The sequence below is a fragment of the Rhinopithecus roxellana genome, chromosome 18 (assembly GCF_007565055.1).
Source record: "Rhinopithecus roxellana isolate Shanxi Qingling chromosome 18, ASM756505v1, whole genome shotgun sequence".
Classification (NCBI taxonomy): Eukaryota; Metazoa; Chordata; class Mammalia; order Primates; family Cercopithecidae; genus Rhinopithecus; species Rhinopithecus roxellana.
In genome coordinates this window covers 53,869,913-53,894,802 of record NC_044566.1, presented here as the reverse complement: position 1 = coordinate 53,894,802, position 24,890 = coordinate 53,869,913, and positions in this window count along the sequence as shown.

The following is a 24,890-nucleotide window of genomic DNA, read 5'->3' as shown; positions in this document are numbered from 1 at the left end:
ATTTTGATCACTCCAAAAAGTTTTCTTTTCCCTCCATGTATAGAAACTGGTATTCATCATTACTGCTGTCTTCATTTCTATACTTTAATTTTATAACCTGCATTCCCAAGTAGACAGGAAGTCCAGTCCCCACCCAAAGAGAATGGTGTTCAAATACATATACATGCAATACATAAGCTAATAATTTAAATTCTGTAACAGTTTTCCTGCATATAGAGTAGTAATTTTAGCAACAAATAGATGCCAAAACATTATCATCACTGAAAACATCATTAAGCATTTTTATTGGAGGAAGAATTTATATAACTGTATTTATGTGAATGAAGCAAAAATCCAAAGTAGAATCAATACCAAATATGAAAATCATGAAACACTGTAGGCTGAGTGCTGTGGCTCACGCCTGTGATTCCAGCACTTGGGAGGCCAAGGTAGGCATATCGCTTGAGCCTAGGAGTTGAAGACAAGCCTAGACAACATGGCAAAACGTTGTATCTATAAAAGATAATAATAATAATCAATAGGCAGGCTTGACAGAACATGCCTATGGTCCCAGCTACTCAGGAGGCTGAAGTGAGGGGATTGCTTGAGCCCAGGAGGTGGAGGTTGCAGTGAGCCAAGATCTATCCACTGCCTTTGAGCCTGGGTTATAGAGCAAGACCCTCTCCAAAAAAAAAAAAAAAAAAAAGTGCAAAATACAGCAAAGGTATACACAGACTTCATTATATATACTTCATGAAAAAAATGAGTTTTCAACAGAGTCCTGAGGAAGAAAGAAGATATAGAAAATATTGGGAAGTCATGAAAGATATGGTCAAAGGAGCGTGTGTGTGTGTGTGTGTGTGTGTGTGTGTGCGCGCGCGCGTGTGTGTGTTGAGGCTGTTGAGAGTAAATTAAACACAAAACAGAGTGTAATTTGTGAAGCATTGGGCATTAGTAATTGCTCTAATAAAAAGTGTTTACTTGAATTGGAATAGACTATAGATCCATTGTGTAACTGCTGAATAAGACTGTCTCAAATTCTGATTTCAAATAAAATGCGGTACAAATGCTACTGGTGCAGAAGATTTTTGTGCTGATTTTGTATATGATTAGCTGACATTGATTGTGGATGAGTGTTTTGGGCTTCTGCTCTTGCATAGTTCTTGCCACTAGTGGATGTAATAATGTTTATGATAAACCCTTCCAGGGTTGCAATGAGGATGACATGCTTTATAGAAGAAAACAAACTAAAAACCTCTGAGTCTATTTGCATTACTTAGTGTTATGCCATTCAACTCCTACCACAGTGGTGCAAATACTACCTCATACTGACACAGGAAACCTGTTCTTGTATTTGTTTGCATGCATATGCCTTTGAATTCATTCTTATTTCTCTTTCAAATGAATATGATCTGTCTCTCCCAGTTAGTCTGTAAATTCCTAAATGTCTTGAGACAAGTTCTATACATTATAAATCTTCACTAAAGGTAGCTTGAGGACTGATTGATTTTAGATGGTCACTTATAATGTAAAACCAAGATGCTTCCTAGGCATGTATAATAAATACAAGTCTTTATTTATGCTTCAAAAAACTACATAGGCCTTTTATAAAACATGAGATATATTTTATTTCTTTATTAACTTTAGGTATTTATTTATACTTTTTTCTTAGATTATAAGGCCCAAGAAGGACATGACTCTCTATTCAGCTCAATTTGAAAATGCCTAACAGGATATAAGGCTTCAGTAGGGATTTAATGATGTTCTAAACTAATGATCATGTTATCTAACTGTATTACGAGTGAAATAATCGGGCTTTCAACAATTGTCTTTAACTGGAAAAAATAAGCTTTTCTGGAAAAGAGACCTCTGTTTTATTTAAATCAACTCAACATAGAAAAACAGAACAAAACAAAACACTAAAAGGCACTAAAAAATTGGGGGAGAGAAATTACTAAATGTAATCTGAACCGTGTCTGGGTGTAATGGTCCTTTGATATGTCTACTTGACTAGGCTACCATTCCCAGCTATCAATCAAACAATAATCTAGTCATTGCTATGAAGATATTTTGTAGATGCGATTAAACTCCATAATTAGTTGACTTTAAGTAAGGGACATAATCCTAAATAACTTGGGTGGCCCTGAGTCAATCAGTTGAAAGTTGATAAAAGCAAAGCTGAGGCTTCCCTGAGGAAGAAATTCCACTTGAAGCTATGGATGGCAGCTTCAACTCCCAAGGTCCAGCCTGCACTTCCTGACAGCCTGCCCTATGGATGTTGGACTTGCCTAACCAACCACCTACAGTCACGTAAGCCAGTTTCTTATGACAAACCTCTTAATATATATCTCCTACTGATTCTCTGATTCTGTTTCTCTGATTGAACTGTTTCTGATGCCACACATATATTACAAATGTTAATGTCAACTTGCTGTTCTATAAAACTTCTATCTCAGCCCACCATTTTCAGTGGCAGTTTGCTATAATCCCATCCTAGAGCAGAAATGGCCTGAGAAAATAGAAATTTTAAAAAATAAACATACTTAAAACAGCTACAAAGAGCTGTCATTAACAAGGAGATAAAAATACATATTCAAACATTTTAAATATTTTAAATGAAGCAAAACATTTTAAATGAATGTTTTGTCATCAGAAAATTATAACCAGGAAAACGCTCTTTAACTCGTCTGATGTAACATAACAAACAACAGCCAAGAAAATAGCAGTAGAGCCTTTTCAGGCTATTACCTTCATAGGTTTCTAGGCATGTACATAAAGTAATAGTTTGGCATTCCTAGCTTATTTATTTATACAATGAGAGCCATTAATCATTCCATTTGAGCTTAAGTATCTGCATTTGAACTTCAACTACAGCCTCAATATAGCAGCGTACTTGAGAACTGCCAATGTGGAATGTCTTTTCTTACTTCAACAAACAATTCAGTTCAAACATTTATTGAATACTCATTAGTTGCTAGGAATATAAATACCCTATGACTAAGTTTTGACTATTTGCTTATTAAATTCTCAAATACAAAATGAATATCAGCATTCAAATGCTTATGCTATTAAGAAATGTTAGAAAAATTTTAAAAATTACCTTTATTCATATCCTGAAAGAAATTTTCTTCCATTGACTCTCAAATGAAACTTCTTATAATATTCTCCCAAACTTAAAACATGTCTCTCTCATTTGTAATATAGAGGAAGACATCCTAAATTGCCTTTGTAATGTATTTCTGTACCTAAACTAATTACCACTTGTACTTTTATAATGGATAGATTAGAGGGAAAAAAAGAAAAAAAATGGCTAGCAATTTGGTATAAAAATAGAGGGCAAAATTGGAGAAGTTTAAATAATGAATATAAAGAGAGAAGAGGGAAATTAACAAAGAAAATTATACAGAAAAAGGAATAAGAAACAAAGGAGAGATGAGAATTAAAATAGGAAAATGAAGGTAAGGAGTAAAACTCAAGCAAAAGGAATTTAAAACTCCATGCTTCTGTAGAATAATCAATTAACAATAAAATATTTTAGAATCCTTAGAGAAAAAGTTATATAATAAATCTCATACAATTTTGTCTCATTCTTTTATCAACTGGACAGTGGGAAAATTAACTAAACTGTTGTTAAACCAAAGGCAAGAATGTTGATTCTCCAGAATTCAGATATGATTAAATAATGGGCATTGGAATATACTAATATTTCCCTACTTAGAAATCTAAGAGTGGTCTAACATCTAAGAAAATGTTCCCTTGACAGAATTATGTGTTGGGGACACAGAACTCTTGGAAACAGGCCTATGACTTCTGATATATTAATAGCATAAAATAATAAATGTTTGTCTGCATTTGCATTTAGCCAACAATGTCTGTGTGGCTGCCATGCTTTATTAAAGACTCTTTTTGTCTTTATGGGATTGAATGGGTGTTAATGCGACCTGCCTATGGAATGAACTGACCCAGATTCTACTATCAATCTCCGAAGTCAGTTATGTTCTCCTCACAATGTTTAAAATCTCATTATTTCTTCCTTTCTGTAAAGTAGCAGAAGATGTTGGGCATGAAAGGTTAGTTTGAGACAAATTCTGTGAATCTAGACAAATTGACAGACTGATGTCACAAGGTCAGTTTTATAAAGATTCTTTCCTCTGATTATTTTCTCTCCTAATACCTTCCCTGGTATAAAATAAAGCAATGTGTTTATTTCTTCCAATCAAGACCCTTAATTCCTTCAAGGCCTGCTAAAATAACACTGAGTAAAGACACAAAAATGGTAAACACGCACCGAGTTACTTTAATGTAAACCCTACCATGAAAAACCTTCATTACAAAATCCCTATTTGTTATGTTAATCTCTTCATCCTTGCCACTGCTGAAGAATTTTCCTCTTCTAGTATTATAAATCCTGGAACATTTCCAAAAATTCTCTAACCCAAGAAAAATGTCTCAAGGCCCTAACCTATTTGTAAAGATTTAGGAACATTACAAAAAATTAAAGATTTAAGTATTAAGTATGGTCTCCCTGCTTATTAGTTTGATGTGTATGTTATTTTCTTAGGCATATTTCACATGGTGTTGCTTTATTGAAATCAGCATGTTGGACATTCCCATTAGTTACTGACATACAAAACACATCCTATGCTGCACTTACCTGCCCACTTAGGATGCATTAAAAAAGAAATGTTTCAGCATTTTAGGAGAAGGGATCAATGTTGTCAGTGAAGTGATCAACTAAAATATTAGGTACTGAAAATAGGCAGGGGAATACTGGAAGTGGGAAAAGACATGAGATGGGAAGAAGCAGAATAATGGATTTCATAAATTTCATAAATATTTTATATTTATTTCATATTTTGTAAATAATGGCTATGATACAGCCATACTTCTACTTACTCATCTCATTCAATCCATATAACAATTTAGTCAGATAAGAAGTAATTTAAGTAATATTCTTATTCCTGTTTTACAAATAAAGAAACTGAGACATAAAAAATAATGTAATTTGTGCAGTGACAGCACAGCTGTTACATGGTGAAGCGGGCATGCAAATTCAGGCTCTCCTACTCCAACTTCCACAATATCACACTATGCCATAGTGGCTTACTTAAATTACGCCCCTGAAAAATACACTAATATCTCTATAATCTAAATTTTACCTTAAGATGTCAGTAATTCCCTTCACAAAAGCCAAAATGACATATTAGTAAACGTTCCAGTCACTTATACAACCTTGACATGTCACCAGACAATGATTCCTCCCAATTTTTTCCATTGTATTATTTGTTTTGTGTTGTTCCATTTTTAATTTTACTCCTAGTTGTTCCCACATAATACTATTAAAAAAAATAAAATAGCAGTTCTCTTATGTTTTCACCCCATGGCCTCTTCATGCTCTTAAAATTTATTGAGGACCTCAAAGATCTTTTGTTTATGTAGTTTTTTTTTTTAATACTTACCATATTAGAAGTTAAATATGACAAATTTTAGAGAGATGTCTATTCACTTAAAAATAACAAAAATAACCCATTAATGTTAACATAAGTAACATGTTCTGTGAAAAACAACTGTATTTTCCAAAACAAAAAACAGTGAGAAAATTGGCATGATTTCACATTTCTGTCAAATATTTCAATGTCTAGTATAATAGAAGACAGCTGAATTTTACATTTGCTTCCACATTCAATCTATCGTGGTCTGTTGTTGGGTTAAAGCATACGAAGAAAATCAGGCCTCAAATAGATTTGTAGTTGGAAAAGGTAAGAGTATTTTAGTAGTTTAATTGCAAATGATCTTCAATATGACACCAAAACACAGTAAGGTGTAGCCTCTTAAAGATTAGTTGCAATGAGCAATCAAACATGTCAATGAAGATTTTGTATTGTTACATTACAAATCCAATTTTTCTATCTTGAACAAAAAATGGATCTTTTATTCATGAACAATTTTGTAACATCATGCATTGGTCACTAGTAAAATACTGGTTCACTGAGTTACATGGAGCTCCCAAATGTTAACACATTATTCAACATCAAACAATTACATTTGTTACTTACAAGCTTTTCAAAATGCTATTTTGTTTTGAAATCTCAGATTCTATTGTTGACAACAAATACTGCCAGTTGTTTTGTATAAAGTGACAGTCTCATTTTCTTTATTTTCAAGAAAATACCTATAAAATATTCAAGTCTGAATAACCATAGTTTGCCTGCCAGTCATTCTTTCAATTAAAAAAGTGATGTTTCATGAAATAAGCTTGCAACTCAAAGAATTGTACAAATATTTTTCTCAAGACATCCTTCACATTTTAGTATGGAGCAAAATGCTTTCTGCATACTTCACATTTGCCCTACATGATAAATCATCTGAAACATTGAGACTTAACAAAATTGATATTTTATACTACTTCATTAATGAGATTCTTAACTGCAAATGTGATTGTGGTGAAAACATATATCTATATAATGACTACTAGTATAATTTGCTGCACTGTGTTGTTATATGCTAAGGTGCCAGGGGTTTCGCCCTCCATTACTTTTGCCCCCTCAGTGCAAATGCCAACACATTGCAGGAGGCAAATAACATCCTAGTGTTGTTATGAAAATAGCTTTGACCTTGCATACCCTTTGGAACACTGTCAAGGAACCTCAGTGGTACATGAACCACAGCTTGAGAACCACTATTCTAGAGAGCACAAAGACTACTTTTTGAGTTGTCTTAGGTTATGAATGGCTCTCCTTTAACTTTGCAGACTCGACTATCCCTCACCTAGACCTGATATTGTACATTAGAAGCAATCCCAGTCAAAAGCACCATGTACAAAATAAAAAACCAAAGGTAACACTGACCAAATAAACATCTGTCTGTGGATTTGTACTAGTACATCAATTTCAAATGTAATGAAAAATATTTATTTTACAATACTTTTCATCCTGTTGTTTTAATTCCATGAGGAAAGCTGGGGGGAAAAAAAATGAAAACCTCGATCTCATGCCAAGAGCTCAAAGCAGCACCTCCTCCTTTTTGGGTGGCAGCTGTTTCTTGTAACCAAGACACATGTTTTGTTTTCTAAAATAATTGTGAGGACTAAGTAATGACTACAAATGCCTTTGTAAAATTAGCATAGTTGTATTTTTATTTGGTTTGTGAAACTTTACCAAAATAATACATCAAACGTGGTTTAAAGGAATTGTTTGAAGTATGCTGAAGGAAAGGTCGGAGAAACAGTTTTATGATGCTAGGCCTCCTCTTTGATACACACTGCAAAAAACTCTGGGACATGTTTATGCCCAGCTAAAGAGATTGGTGAATGACTACATGAACAAAACAGCATGACTTAGTAATAGAGAGTAGGCTGGATGGTTTACCAACCTCTTTTCTGGCAATAAGTAGCACCTTGGTTATGTACAAAACAATGAAGTGAGACTAATCATTGTCACAGCAATACTGTTAAAAGACACTATTTACTTGACATTTGCACCATGAGCAGAAAAATATTTCTACAATCAAGGGCTGTAAAACTAAGTTCTCTATTCATTATTCTAGAGGGCTTCTTTAAGCACAGAACAAATAAATAATGGATTGATTCAGAATGGTTGGACCAACACTATCCAATGGGAAGTATAAATTAAAGTCCTGCATAGATGCTTTAACAAGGTTTTTACTATGCAAGGATATTTGCCACCCACTGTTCTTGGCTTTGTCAACCCCCAAACTGAGGCAACAAAAAGAGTTAAGTTTAATTTCTTGTGCCATGTATATTTTCTGAGCATCCAGGCTTTTAGCTAAAGCATTTTCACTAGCTTTACCTAAGTCAGTACTCTTCCTATAATAAATGTCACCCTCCAATAACTTCTTATCTGACCAAGGGATTTTCTACTTAGTACATTGTATCATCGTTTGTATTTGAGGATTTAAGGGTCTATCTTCTTCTGAGGCTTTAATGTTAAGGCTAAAAACCATGCCTCTCCATACCACAGTCTTTGCACAGAGCTTGGCACAGAGCAGGAGCAACAGAGGTACATATGTTACATTCCATAAGAACAGAGACTTCCCACTTCCACATCCCCAGTGCCCAGAACGGCATCTGGCACTCAGTGGATTCTACCGGCTGAATGGCACAGTTCTGATTAGAGACCACATATTCTGCTATTGAAAGGTATAGAAACTATGTTCTTTTTCTGTTCATTTTAAACTGCATTTTTCTGGATATATATTACTGTGACTTGGGGTATACTGACGTGTCCTGGGTAGGCCATTAGATTAATTCTTCGAGGACCAGAGGCAATTTTTTCATATCTGAACTCTGCTTCCCTATTTCTCTTCACAACAGTAGACTCTAATGCTTTTATTCATGGTAAAATGTCATGTCCTTAATTCTTTCATTTTTATGTGAAGAAAATGCTCAATGTATGTTCTTCATGCAGCACTTTCTGCATTCATCAATGAAGTTAACAAATGAATAAACCTATTGGGAATAAGAAATGCTGGCAATATTGAGGGATTAGCAGTGACTTTCTGGAAAGTCAGAAATAACTACAAAGAACTTTGAAAACAAACTATCTTTAAAAATGCAATTAATCACGCCTGTAATCCCAGCACTTTGGGAGGCCAAGGCAAGCAGATCACGAGATCAGAGGATCGAGACCATCCTGGCCAACATGGTGAAACTCCATCTCTACTAAAAATACAAAAATTAGCTGGGTGTGGCAGCGCGTGCCTGTAATCCTAGCTACTCGGGAGGCTGAGGCAGGAGAATCACTTGAACCGCGGAGTTGGAGGTTGCAGTGAGCCAGGATCGTGCCACTGCACTCCAGCCTGGCTACAGAGACTCCGTCTAAAAAAAAAAAAAAAAAAAAAAAAAACAATTAATATAAGCACTTAGTAGAATATTCTCTGTCTTTCTTCCACTCCTCCCAGCTGTGGTGCATGTTTTTCCTAAGACACTTCCCTGACAGTGTACATCACAGCAGGCAGGGTGTATAGACATCTAGTGTATAGGTTTAACAATGGGCATTACACATAAAATAGCAAAAGTATATAGAATCCTATTTCTGTATGCTGGCTGCTAGAGAAAACTTCTCTACTAATGCAATATTAAAGTTTAATTTGAGTCTAAATTAAAAGTCTAGTTCAATACTACAGCTACAAATGTAACCATATCGAAGTTAAGAAAATAATTTAAGAAAATGTTCTTTAGCATTATAATCTCTGAAATATTTCAATTACTCAAATCAGGATTCAATGTGCAGTTGAATATGGCAATGTGAATGTGATCTGATTAATTTTTTTCTCATAAAAAATTTCTTCTTATTACGTTCTTCAGATTGCAGTAAGTTTTATTTGTAATTTTCACATGGTGCTGATGTAGTTTCTCCTGTAATGAATCTTCTCAAAGTAGTTTTCAACAACTCAACCCAATAAAAATATACATATAAGATAAAAATGGAAATAACAACCATGGAAGCAAAAATATGAGAATGACTTCGAAAGAAATTGTATAAATTGGAATTAATAAGACCATTTATTGAGTCATGGCAGTGTAAACTTAAAATAAAATCCTGAGCCCCCAATCAATTAAACAGATACCCCTTGGCCAAATAGACTCCCCCAAACCTTAAAACGTAGTTCCCAACCATAATGAGATAAGAGATCAGACAAGCCTTGTTGTACCCCTTTCCCTTTATAGCTTAGACACAACTAACCAACATTAATGTTAAAATGAAAATCACAAACTAACAAAATAGACTCTTTGTGACAATAAAATACTAAATTATAGACAAAACTTAAGGCCAGGCTAGGCAAGGATTAAGTCATATATTCCCTATACTTAAAAAATAAACTATGTTCTAACTGCCAAGAATTTTCTTTTTCTCTAATAACTAAACATTAGCCTCAAAATAAACAATGTTAAGCAATTTATAGCTCCTCAAGATACTAACTAAACCCCTGTTCTATTAGCTGTAACTACAGTTTTAATTACACAAGAGACTCATTTCAATAACTTTCTCCTAATCACAAATGCAGCAACTGTAGACTAGTTCTGGCTGGTTTACAGAGATTACACACTTGTGTGCCTTCATGTCCTAAAAAGACCTTTTAATATCTAGAACCTAATTATAACACATTTAGATAATAGGTCTCCATCCCAAAGAAAACATAGGTCATATGTTACAAATTTATTCAATAAACGTGTGTCAAGGCCACATTCATAAATATTCATAACTCGTTCGATGACCGTTTAAACATGTTTAGTCAACCCCTTCAACATAAAAACTCCTACCCCCAACTCCTCCTCCTTCAGAATGCCTATCTCTAGTTTCATCTGGAGACACACTTGCCAGCCTGCAGAATGGCCACCTTACAGATTTTAATCCTTTATAAAAGATCAAGGTTCCTTTTGTCCTCTCCAGATTTATAAAAGTTACAATTTTTTAAGCTAACAGTTATTGCAATGAATGGCATTTGACTAAAGTTCTGCTGCTCTGGTTAAAGAAAAACCCGGAAAAGAAGGAGCTCCCTGCAGGCCACAGCTGCATGTGCCAGCCTCTGGCTGACTTATTTCCACCGCTGATCAAGGTCGCTGGCAGTCTCACCCCATGCAAACCGCCCCACAAAACCGCCCCACAGGCCCCGTGTGTGGGTGTGAACGCATCAAGCCTGGCAGCTCAGGTGAGGGTGGGAATTCACAGGAACACAGTGAACACCAAAATGATAAACATGGCTCTTACTCAAAATTGTAGTTGAAACCTCTTTAAGTCAGTTTTATATATTTACATTCTAAGGGAATGTAAGGGAATATAAGGGAAAAGACTTTGGGTGTCATGGAGAAGTCTAAACATGCACAAAACTAAAGAGATAACCCCTCATCCTTCTTTGGGAATGGAAGTCATGAAGTGCACTGCACTTTACTTCTATTAACTGGGCAAAGTTAGAGCACAGTATTGTCCTCTTCTTCTATGAAGAAGGCCATGAAAATCTTTATCTATGGCCTCCTTTTTCCTAAACAGTCTGGCTTCATCCTCTCTGTACCACTGAACTGGCTTCTCCAGATTATGAATCATCTCCCGATCATTCAGTCCAATGGCTGGTGCTCACTCCACACTCTGAGTATCCACTGAATTACTCCATTTCCTCTTCCATTTCGCAAGACTACACCATCTGCCCCCTCACTTTTAAAATGAGTTCCTTTGATCTTTTTTTTTTTTTAATACTTTAAGTTCTAAGGTACATGTGCACAAGGTGCAGGTTTGTTACATATGTATACATGTGCCATGTTGGTGTGCTGTACCCATTAACTCGTCATTTACATTAGGTATATCTCCTAATGCTATCTGTCCCCCCTCCCTGCTCCTCACAATAGGCCCCAGTGTGTGATGTTCCCCTTCCTGTGTCCAAGTGATCTCATTGTTCAGTTCCCACCTATGAGTGAGAACATGCGGTATTTGGTTTTCTGTTCTTGCGATAGTTTGCTGAGAATGATGGTTTCCAGCTGCATCCATGTCCCTACAAAGGACACGAACTCATCCTTTTTTATGGCTGCATAGTATTCCATGGTGTATATGTGCCACATTTTCTTAATCCAGTCTGTCACTGATGGACATTTGGATTGATTCCAAGTCTTTGCTATTGTGCATAGTGCCTCAATAAACATACGTGTGCATGTGTCTTTATAGCAGCATGATTTATAATCCTTTCGGTATATACCCAGTAATGGGATGACTGGGTCAAATGGTATTTCTAGTTCTAGATCCTTGAGGAATCGCCACACTGTCTTCCACAATGGTTGAACTAGTTTACAGTCCCACCAACAGTGTAAAAGTGTTCCTATTTCTCCACATCCTCTCCAGCACCTGTTGTTTCCTGATTTTTTAATGATTGCCATTCTAACTGGTGTGAGATGATATCTCATTGTGGTTTTGATTTGCATTTCTCTGATGGCCAGTGATGATGATCATTTTTTCATGTGTCTGTTGGCTGTATGAATGTCTTCTTTTGAGAAGTGTTTGTTCATATCCTTTGCCCCTTTTTGATGGGGTTGTTTTTTTCTTGTAAATTTGTTTGAGTTCTTTATAGGTTCTGGATATTAGCCCTTTGTCAGATGAGGTTCTGGGTATTAGCCCTTTGTCAGATGAGGTTCTGGATATTAGCCCTTTGTCAGATGAGTAGATTGCAAAAATTTTCTCCCATTCTGTAGGTTGCCTGTTCACTCTGATGGTAGTTTCTTTTGCTGTGCAGAAGCCCTTTAGTTTAATTAGATCCCATTTGTCAATTTTGGCTTATTATTTTCTCACCCTATTCTCCCTTACTCAGAGATCCTGTTCCTTCTCCTGACTTCACAGGTTCCTTCATGTAGGGTGAATTTCCAAGTCCACATTTTCATTCTTGACTTTGACTGAACTCTAGTCCTGCATCTTTAGCCACCAACAGACATTTCTACTTGTCTCTTAAAATACAATATATTTAAAATTGAACTCTTCAACTTGGTCTCATCTACCACTTGGCTTTCCTTCCCTAATTTTTCTTCCCTTTCCTTTTTTTTGGTGGGGGGGAAGGGGGGCAGGGGAGACAGGATCTCACTCTGTTGCTCAGGCTTGAGGGCAGTGGTGCAATCTTGGCTCACTGCAACCTCTGCCTCTCAGGCTCAAGCAATCCTCCCACCTCAGGCTCCTGAGTAGCTGGGACTACAGGCACACACAACTACGCCTGGCTGACTCTTTCTTTCTTTCTTTCTTTCTTTCTTTCTTTCTTTCTTTCTTTCTTTCTTTCTTTCTTTCTTTCTTTCTTTCTTTCCTTCCTTCCTTCCTTCCTTCCTTCCTTCCTTCCTCCCTCCCTCCCTCCCTCCCTCCCTCCTTCCTTCCTTCCTTCCTTTGGTAGATACAGGGGTCTTCATATGTTACCCAGGTTCATCTCAAACTTCTACACTTTGGAGAGCCTCTCCCCACCTTGACCTCCCAAAGTGCTGGAATTACAGGCATGAGCCATCGTACCTGGCCCTAATTTTTCTTATATCTGTTTATGGTAACATCTTTTTCCAAGTTACCTACATATATTTTCTTCAGATATTAAATTTTACTGATCCTTCACCTTATTAGATAGAACCATATGAAATGCCTATTTACATGGGTCAAAAATGGTCAAATATCAGCAATTTCCTATGATTTCCTTCTTAAAATTTCAGATTCTTTTGGTACTTCAGAAACCTCCTGTTTTCTGCACTTCTATTTCTCTGCTTGCAGTTCATTCTGAAGTTCACAACTTATTAATCTTTCTGAAATACTCACCTTTGAGAACTGCAGTCTAAAGTTAACAAGACTTTTCCTTCACTTTTTGTTCACATCTTCTACAATTGGCCCCTAAACCTACCTTTGCAGTCTTGGCCCTACTCATCTTCAGAGTTCTCTGTTCCAGTCAAACTGGCATAAACATTACCTGTCTATCCCCTCTTTATTTAGAGAATTCTCCTTCCTTACTTCAGAAATCCCTCTGCTTGTAGACTTACACAAACTTTAATCTCACACAGTCTAGTGACATGTCCACTGTCCTTCATTTCACTTTTAAATATTCTTACTAATGAGACATCCTTCCATATACTGTTTAAATATCTTGAAAGTAAAAAATGATGTATTTTATTTCTTTATCAAGCAGAGCTTGCAGCCTTATCTATAGTAGGTGCTCAAAATATGGTTGCTGCTGCTTATTATAATTTTTTTAAATGATCTGTCTGAGTTCTGGCCCAGAAACCTTCCCTTAAATCACCCTTCTGAACATAACCCTCCTGCCCAGAGATGAGATGTCTTTTAAAGAAGTTTTCAGATCTGCTCTATTTCCTATCAACACTACTGCTATTTGTGAGATCATGCACTTGTACACCAATCTATCTTCAGGGCAGACTCTTAGATTTCATCAGAATGAAAACTGATGAAAGATTCAGAGATTTTTTTCACAGATTTTAAAATTCTTGGGCTAGATTTGAATTTCTGTATATCTCTAGCAATAAAATATTGGAGAGATGTATAGCAATATATCTCAGAATCTACTAAATCCAAACAGCTCAGTGACTACAGTTAAACTGAGAAGCTTTGATTCATGAATCCTGTTTTCATAGGACCTCATAATCTGTTATCTGAATATCCAAGCAAGAAAATGACTCTTTGTCATCAAGTCATAATAGCCTTTTATTTTCCCCCACTGCCTGCTTGATTTACTTTAACATACCCTTGGTCTTTGTCTTCTTATAGATAAATAAAAATGATTCTTATAAGCCCTACTGGTCCCCTAAGGTTTTCTATCCATGTTTCGTCTGTGGTGCCATGTAATTGCCAAGATTCAATCCAAGCTGATTTAAAAATAAGCTAGGTTATGTTTTTAAATAACTCTCTTAAAAAAGAAACCCAAAATCATAGAGTTGTACTTCTTGAGAAATTCCTATTTTGTTGTGTATTTTCTTTTACTGAACCAAGCAAAAAGCAAAAATTATGCTGTTTTCACTTTAAAATACTTCTGCTATTCGTTTAAAAAGGTAAATGTAAGAAATAACTTCTGCAAAGGAGCATACTCTTTTCTGGTTCTTTAGAACATTTTTAAAGGCTAATTATTGAAAACGAGTCAACAGAATTAAACAAAGGTTTGTACCATTAAGCTCCAGTGAGAAAAGATTTAGTTCAGATGACTAAAAAAAATGTGAATATGGAATAAAGTATGTTAAATCTGCATGTTTAATTTTCAGACAAGACATACTTAGTTAAATATTCTAAGTATGTGATATGATAGCATCCAAGGTCATTTGGTTTAAATTCACGATTAAGAAATAGATACCACAGTTATTTAAATGTATTGCATTCATTAATTATTGAGCCACATGACTGAGTTGCTATTTTAACTTTGGTTAAAGATTAGTTCTAGTTGTTCTTAAACTTTCTTTAAGGCTTTTTTTTTTTTTTTTTACTTTGCAGTTAAGTGGAAAGATTATACTTAAAGTTAATTTCTCTGCCAAATTAGAAAGGAAAGAAAATTGATGGCACTAAGCAGAACAATTTTCCTTAACTCAATAATATTGATCTAAAAATAGGGCAAATGAAAGTAAAGATTCTGGTTTATTTGTGTTATTTTATTTTTGTTTTGTGTTCTTATCAATTATAGTCTTTGTTTCCCTGTCATTATATTGGAATGGATTGCAAAGCTTTCTTGCTAAGTACTTTTTTCCCTGATTTTGTATTCAATGAAATATTAGTTTTAAAAATTTGCCCAATCAGTAGAAATTCACATTTCCTTTAATTCTTTCCTAAGTACTGGCATTTTTGAACTAAGTGGATTTAATGATAATTTTCAACTAAATATTATAATTCATTTCTCAAAATGAAAATAATTATATTTTAATTTTGTATTAATATTGCAAGTTACACCCCAAATTATTTGTTGAATAGCTACTATGTGGAAATGATTTAATAATTCCAATAGTACTATATAAGAAATCCATGTATATTCTGAATATTTTGATTTTGTTTATATAAGCATGGCAGGCAGCCTCTAAGATGGCTCCAATGACCCCTGACTTTTTGTGTTTGCACTCTTCTATAGTCGCTTCCCCCAGTTGTATCAGGGTTGGTCTGTATGAAAACAGAATATGGCAGAAGTATGGTATTGTATAATGAAGAACTTCTCTGGCCTTTATCTCTGGTTCCTTGGATGGAAGTTCTAAACCCTTGGAAATTCCCAAGTTATTGGAGTGTCTGCCATTCATGGAGGCCTCTCAGACCACACCTGAGCCTACACTGACAAGGTGTCTCATGGTGGGCTCCTAGGTAGGTTCATGATGGGGGATGGCTATGCCAGAAAAACCAACCACGTGATTAGAGAGTTGGGACTAAAAGTCATACAACATCAATCTGAACTCCTGGGAGGAAAAGGAAGGTTGAGATGTAATTTAGTCATTAATGATTCAATCAACCAAATCTTTACAATGAAACCCTAGCAATTAAAACCCTGGAGACCAAGAAAACTCAGGTGAGCTTGCTGGTTAGGGATACACAATGATGTGCTATAGAGTAACATGTCCTGAGGACTTGGGAGCTTTGCATTTTGGACTCTTCCACATGTTGCCCTATCTGTCTCTTCATTTGATTGATTCCAATTTGTATTTTTTATAATAAAACTGTGATCACTAGTAAAGTGCTGTCCTGAGCTCTGTGAGTCCTTCCAGCAAATAACTGAACTTGAGGAAATAGTGAGAACCCACAAATTGGTAGGCGGTTGATCAGAGGTGCAGATGACCTGGGATTCCCTGAGGCTTACAGCTGGTATCTGAAGTTGAGGACAGCCTTGTAAAAGACTCTGCCCTTAACCTGTGAAATTCAACCAAACTCAAGGAAGTTAGAGTCAGAATTGTATGGTGTATGATATGTCACTTCCAAGAGTAGTTTATAAAAGACATGGTGGCTTCCCACCGTGGATGAAATTCGCTGCAATGATGTAATGGTCCTAGATTCCATTGGTGATAAACTAGGACCTCCATCCAGCAGCCATGTAAGTGAACCTTCTGTGAAATCAGATCCTCTAGCCTCAGTGAAGCCCCCTAGGTGACTGCAGCCCTGACTGGCATTTGAATTGTAATTCCATTTGAGACCCTGAGCTGAAACTATCTAGCTAACCCACTGCCAGATACTGACTCACAGAAACTAGTAATAGCTGGTGGCTCATGCCTGTAATCTCAGCACTTTGGGAGGCCAAGGTGGGCAGATCACAAGGTAAGGAGTTTGAGACCAGCCTGGCCAACACAGTGAAACCCCGTCTCTACTAAAAATACAAAAAATTAGCCGGGTGTGGTGGCGGGCTCCTGTAATCCCAGCTGCTCGAGAGGCTGAGGCAGGAGAATCACTTGAACCCGGGAGGTGGAGGTTGCAGTGAGCCAAGATCACGCCATTGCACTACAGCCTGGGTGACAGTGCGAGACTGTGTCTCAAAAAAAAAAAAAAAAAAGGAAACTAGTAATAGCAAATGTTTGTTATTTATAGCCACTATGTTTGGGGTAATATGTTGTGCAAAAATAAATAAATAATGAACTAGGGAAATGGAAGCTATTAGCATTTGGTTTTAAGATTCAGATCTCTTGTTTTCCAATTAATCTGAAAGAATAATGTATAACTGCCCTTTCTCTGTCATGGTTTTTCTTATGTGTGGATCTCTGAAAATTTGCATATCTCCCCAGTCAAGGTTACCCCTCTTGACTCTAGGATAGGCTAAACCAACCAAATCTGAGTAGTTTATCACACAAAAGTCTATTTCTTAAACACATAGTAGTTATATTGGCTCAGTGACCCAAGTCTCTTTCATTTTTTGACATTCACACATGGGAAAAAGTGAGGAGAGTCTCATATGGGGTCTTATTCCCGGGTTGGAAATTATGTACATCACTTCTGCCCACATCCTTTAGCCAAGCTTGGTCACACTGCACCAACATAACTTCAAGGGATGCGATGAAATGTGTTTTTACTACCTGACCAAGAAGAGAAAATGGAATTTGTGACAATCAGAAGTCTCTATCAAAAAATAGAGCTCTGTTTTCTTTGGAGCATACTGGATTTGTCAGGAGTATCAAAAAGTATAAACAACAATATCCAATATAAATAAAGGAGGCTTCATAATTAGCAGAACATGAGCCGAAGTAACAGTAGCATCTCTATGAGATGGCATTTATGGAATATGATGACTTAGCTTCTATACTGATGAAAATCCTGTGCTCCTTACACTGTCACAAAACTAATACAACCAAATGTGGGTTTCTCTGTTTCGCACTAGCATGTTTTATGTTCTATCACACTAGGAACAGTTACAATATTTATATATGACTTGATTGTGTGGGGTGGGTTGAAGGCTATTAAAACTGATGATGAGTGGAGAAAGGTCATTTTCATATGCATTGAAGACACACATTCTCAGGTCACAGGCTGTGATGTGGGTTGCTTCCAAGATGGGCCAGTTGTGCCTAACTTCTTCAGCTCCTCTCATCTGCTGGTATTACCTTATTAAACCTTCAGGCTTTGCTCAGCTTAGATACTGAGCCAGTCCTTGCCATGGCAGTCTGCATTCCAATAGGCTCAGGTACATTAATGTATAGTAGTAGGTTATAATTAAAGTTTGCTGCCTAAATATGTGTGTGTCTCTCACCTACAACCTTCCTCTCCAATCTGCTCCCCTGCCACCACACACACGCACACACGCACACACATACACACACACACAACTCTTCCATATGCACCCTGCTTATATGTCTGAGCTTCTGCTTAATCGTCTGTCCATTTCCCATTCCGGGTTGAAGCCCTGGGCTGAAATCTAACTTACTACACTTAGAACCTACTATCCATCTTTGCTCTTGTTAAACTTGAATCTAAAGTCTCCCTATCCCTGTAAGAGCTTTAATTTGAACTAAAGTAGTAGAGAGAGAAACCTACAATATACATATTCCCACTGTCTCTAGAACTACATATGGTTGAATTCTTGCCCTAGCTGGCAGCTGCTGAAGTTACAGCATGCTTCAGAGCCAGGCTGCCACGGATATGACATAGCACTGTAATTGGTTTTATTCAAAAGTTTTTGAAAGGCAAGGCTAGCTAGAGACAAAAGAGAAACTTAAAACGACTGAATATTTATCTTTGAAAATGGAATATTTTAAGTAATCTTTGTTATTTGTGAGATTTCAGAAGTCACCATAATACTGTACTTTTGCATACATAGATGATATTGCTATAATAAAATGAAGAATATAGAAGTCAATATGAACATAAAAAATAAATTATCTTTGAAAAGAGAAAGACAACATATAATAATATAAAACAACTTAAATCATTCTCTTTGTGTACTCATTATTTTGTCTCCAGAAAGCCAGAAGAATATATATATAATGTATGTATATAATGTATATATATAAAGTATATACACACACACACATATATATAATCCAAGGTATTTGAGACTCACACAAAACCTAGAAATTTAAACTCAAACTTGGGATAAAAGTCCATTTTGTGTGTCCTTAGAATACACCCTAAAGAAAAGCAGAATTATCCAAGAATACAGACTCTCCTTTTCCTAAAAACTTGTCTGCAGAGCTATCTAGAATTTTAACAAAAATAACAAAATTGAGGTTTTATCACATTTTATTACCTTTATGAAACATGAAAACCAGGTGAGGATGGAGGTGGTAACTGGAAAAAATATGCACTAACAAACACACTAATTGCCCCTTTTAAATCTTCATTCATCCAGACTTTCCAAGTCTGGAAACTCTCAGCATCTTTTCCTGAGCTATGCTTTTCATCAGTGAATAGATTACAGAAGAGATTTTTGAAACGAAATAAAATAGCCTCATATGTTCTGACCTCTTCTGTAAGGGGCTCTGAAAATATGCTTTTTTTTTTTTTTTTTTTTTTTTTGAGACGGAGTCTCACTCCGTCTCCCAGGCTGGAGTGCAGTGGCCGGATCTCAGCTCACTGCAAGCTCCGCCTCCCGGGTTTACGCCATTCTCCTGCCTCAGCCTCCGGAGTAGCTGAGACTACAGGCGCCGGCCACCTCGCCCGGCTAGTTTTTTTTTTGTATTTTTAGTAGAGACGGGGTTTCACCGTGTTAGCCAGGATGGTCTCGATCTCCTGACCTCGTGATCCGTCCGTCTCGGCCTCCCAAAGTGCTGGGATTACAGGCTTGAGCCACCGCGCCCGGCCGAAAATATGCTTTAAAAAATAGGCATGCAATATTTTCCTTTCTTTTCTCTTTGGAGGAAGAAAACGGGGGCAAAAGTTTCCACTGTCCTTTTATTCTAAGCGCTGTGTTTTATCTGCCAACCATGCTTAGTAAAGGAAAGAGCCCGATTACAAAATCAGTTCCAAACCGTCTTCTTACTATGAGAGTTCGTATGAATCACTGAACTGAAGACTTGGGCAGGACCCCAGCTGCTTATAGGCAATAACTCTTCCAGTAGAGATAAAAAGAAAGCTGACACAGAAAAACTTAGACAGAAGCAATTTTAACCCTTTCCTCTCTGAAAGTAACAATTGAGCCAATTCTGTCTTCATGTTAAAACTAGGTGGGAAGTTTTTCTCCCAAAAGGAACATACAGAAAATACATTTTTTACTGTAAGCATCAAGTCTGGATAAAAATTCTAACATTTATATGTGACTTGCCATTTTACAGGCCTATTTTTAAGGCACATGATATTGTTTTTCATCATTTGCTGGCAATTTTACATGAGAAATGTTCAACATTATGTACCTAACCCCCATCCCCACCATCACTCAAGGTCTTGAGTGGAAACTATGGAGTACAATTCTTCATTCACAAACTTTTGAGCACAAATCACGTGTCTAACACTATTCTAGATTCTAGGAACAAAAAGATGAACAAGAGGGATGAGGGAAACAGTTTTTGCCTTAACGATGTATAGGATTTTTGTGTCTTTTCTATCGATTTAATATTTAGTTCCCATGATGCAAGCCCTGAGAGGTAGTTTCCCTACTCTAAAGATTATTCCTTTCTTTTCCTAAAGAAATCCAGAGTGCACGTTTTTAAATAAGACACTGAGACAACGTCACCTTCCCCTGGGGTGTCCCAGCTCTGAATGAATGTGCAAGGTAAGAATAGGAGTCAGGAGGAGGTAGATGGGATTTTAGCTTCTAAAAGGATGCAAAACATTTCCACTGCCCAAAATAGAATAAGGTTCTGAGAAACAATTGCCCTGTTGCCCAGATGTGCGTATGACCAGAAGGTAGAATGGCAGGACCGGCTGTAAAAGATCCGTCCATCTCATGCTGCCCTATACCCTTCGGAAGCGGCAGCCTTTATAGTACATTACACACTCCCTTACTTGCCTTCTACCTATATACTTCCACTATATACACCTTATATTCCCTTCTTTTCTGAAAAAAGATGCTGAATTTCCCTGCAGTCCATGTACCACCTGGAAGACACAATTAGGAATAGGCTGTATTTCAGTACTGTTCTGTTAGGAAAGCTGTTTAGTTTTCCAGAATATCAGGATTTAGCTGCTCTAGGTGGGAATGGGATTATATTGGTACTTCTCGCTAATTATACCAATAAGGTTTTATTTATTTATTTATTTTGTATTTTGTGTTAATTCAGGACATCATGAAGTCAATTTTAAAAATTTGATAATAAAACTGAACATGGTTCTTTAATTCAACAAATATTTATTGAGCATCTACTAAATGCCAATCACTTTTCTGGAAAAAAAAATAGACAAAGCAAAACAAACAGACAAAAATCCTCTCTTGGAAAGAGTTTAAATGTGTGAAACATGCACACATACACACAGAAACACACACACATACTTCTACATATATTACCAGCACAGGCAGCGTGGCTGTTATGTTAACCACACAATGCACTGGTGAACTAAAGAACATCTTTTGAAAGGATCAGATTAACCTTTTACATAATAAAGTTTGGACTAGCATATGGACTATCATATGAACATTAAACAAGTAGTGCTCAATACATTGGAATTTCTTCCCTTACCTGCCACCCTCTGTTTTCATGTTTCAGTTTTCCCATAAGTAATGCCAACCAAAACCAAAACTGAGAAATGTAAAGGGAATCAGTAACTTTTCTCAGTTCTTTAAAGTGCACAATAATTCAGCTGCCCAATTTCTCTCAAATCTTTTCACATAAATGCCTTTTCCCAAAATCCTCTTATTATTACCCTTTCCTTATTTAGTTAACTTGCAATTTCTCCTCGGAAATTTTGACCTCTCCTCAATGCATTCCTTGAGCTCCAGCCACTCCTCCCTCTAGTCACTAATATCAGAGATGTCACTTCCTCTGATGCTATATAGAGTCAACAATTTTTCTAAAGTGCTGGTTCCCCAAACAGCAGCAAAAACAATTCTGTCTTTGTTAATTCCATGAAGTAACCAGTGTGCAAAATAAAATTTTTTTTCTATTTGGATTATAGAGTCTGTTATTAAATCTCAGTGTGTCATTGCACTTTCACACTACAAATAGGAGAAATTTTAGTAAAGTCATGAACATTAGGTTACTGTGGGCATCTTGTTTCTTTCATGATGCTGATAAAATTTGCAATTTGCTTGTTTATTATTTGTCTTGCACTAAATTGGAAGGTCTACTGTGGCAGAGCCCATTTGCTTTGCTTTGTTTGGTTTTGTTTTATTTTAATTCAACAATATGCACTCAGAGCCTAACATACCTGAATGAATGAATGAATGAATGAATGAATGAATGAATGAACGACACAAACTAAAGATTGATCCCGGGAACCAAGAACTGGTTTTGCAACTAGCTAACCAGCCACAAACACAAAATTAATCAAGCATCTACTGTACCTCACACAGCGTGTGAGACAACTGCATTGTGTCTGTCTCTAGAAACGTATATCTGCTTTGCAAACTGTCAGTACTGCTTTTCTTCAGATTAAAGGAGACATGCAGGAGTAAAGAGACAGTAACTACACTCTACATGTTCAAACTTGATGTTGTATTATTTTAGTGTTTGCATAATAAAATCGGCCTAAGAGTGAATTATGTCAAATATGTGTGATTGGTATTTTGCCTGCAGTAGTCCCAGAAATCTTAGAACCTTCAAACCCTTGAGAGTCAAAGACAGACACACAGTGCCAATCACTGGGTTGTAGAGAGGGAAGGTTTTCCCATTTCATAGGAAAAGCAGCAGGCCTGAAGTGAAGTGATTTGCCCACAGTCACGGAGTAAATCAGTGAAAACACCAAGTTAACACAAGTTGAGCAAAAAAAAAAAAGGTACTTTTTGTCAAAGAAGCCTATGTTATTTCCACATACTATTGTCATACTTTTAATTTCCATTTGCATGTTTACATCAGATCAACTAAAGCTGAATGACAGAGCAAACAGATTTGGCATTGAGTACCACCCACAGAATCAAACGTTGTTTAGTAAAAAATGGTCTGAGATTGATCAATTTTGGTTTAATAGTATTAAAATTCAAATTTTTCTGTAAAGAAACAGAAGAAAAAAGAATCAGATGAAATAAAAATAATGTTAATGTTTTTAAATTTTGCAGAACAGGTGTTCTCAATCTTAGATCCATGAGCTCCTGGAATGATTGGAGGAACCTTCAAAGTTCGTATCCCTCAAGTCCCTAGAACTGAAAACAAAATTTGGATGAACGTGCAGACATGCAGTTTATTATAAAGGAGCCAATAGCCTTGATAAAATTGTCACAGAGGTTAACACTACACAAAAATAGCCATTAATTTCTGCCATAAAAATTAATAACCAGGTTATCACAACAAGGTATATTCAGAATTTTTTAAATGTTTATTTTGTTTAGAAATATGAGGAAAGTATTAGCTGTATAAATATTGTCAAGGCAAGTATAGAGCCAAAGGATCATATAATTACAAATTGTGTTACTGCCATGCTGGCCAGGGGATCATGTAGAATTACAGAACAGTAACCTTTCCTCTCCCCCAAAAAAGTCACCACCCCAAATTTGCAGACACCCTACACTGTCACTTTTGCTTGATATGTCAAAGAGTGAGTCCTTCTCCCCACTCCCTGTGATGGTTGTACTGGCACCCACTAACTGCTGATGCTTCCTTTATGACATCTCACTTGGGGTTGATGGCTCAGCCCCAGGTGGCCCTCTCATGTCCCCATATTGGATGAATAGATTTGGATTTTAGCAGAAATTAGACTGTAGATACTAAGGGGACAGGAGAAGTAGTGTTGCCATCTTCAGCATATCCTTAGAGCAGCAGTAAAAATGGTAAGAACATGATACAATTTGGCTATGTCCCCACTGAAATCTCATCTTAAATTCCCACATGTTGTGGGAGGGGTCCAGTAGGAGGTAATTGAATCATGAGGGCAGATCCTTCCCATGCTGTTCTCATAATAGTGAATAAGTCTCATGAGATCTGATGACTTTATAAGGTGGAGTTTCCCTGCACAAGTTCTCTCTTTGTCTGCTGCCATCCAAGTAAGATGTAACTTGCACTTTCTTGTCTTTCACTGTGATTGTGAGGCTTCCCCAGCCACGTGGAACTGTATGTCCAACAAACCCTTTTTCCTGTATGAATTACCTAGTCTCAGGTATGTCTTTATCAGCAATGTGAAAAGGGACCAATACAGTGAATTGGTAACAGTAGAGCGGAGCACTGGTGAAAAGATACCTGAAAATGTTGAAGCAACTTTGGAACTGGGTAACAGGCAGAGATTGGAAGGGTTTAGAGGGCTTAGAAGAAGATAGGAAATGTGGGAAAGTTTGGAACTCCCTAGAAATTTGATGAATTACTTTAGGAAATGTGGGAAAGTTTGGAACTCCCTAGAAATTTGATGAATTACTTTGAACAAAATGCTGATAATTATATGGACAATGAAAACCAGGCTGAGGTGGTCTCAGATGAAGATAAGGAACTTATTGGGAACTGGGGCAAAGGTGACTCTTGTTATGTTTTAGCAAAGACACTGGCAGCATTTTTGGCCCTGCCCTGGAGGTTTGTGTAACTTTGAACTTGAGAGACAATTTAGGGTATCTGGTGGAAGAAATTTCTAGGCAGCAAAGCATTCAAGAGGTGACTTGGGTGTGTTAAAGGCATTCAGTTTTAAAAGGGAAACAGAGCATAAGAGTTTGGAAAACTTGCAGCCTGGCAATGTGATAGAAAAGAAAATCCCATTTCCTGAGGAGAAATCCAAGCCAGCTGCAGAAATTTGAATATGTGATGAGCCAAATTTTAATCCCCAAGACAATGGGGAAAATGTCTCCAAAGCATGTTAGAGATCTTCATGGCAGCCCCTCCCATCACAAGATGGGAGTCCTAGGAGGGAAAAATGGTTTCATGGGCTAGGCCCAGGGTCCCCATGCTGAGGATTTGGTGCCCTGTGTCCCAGCCACTCCAGCCATGGCTG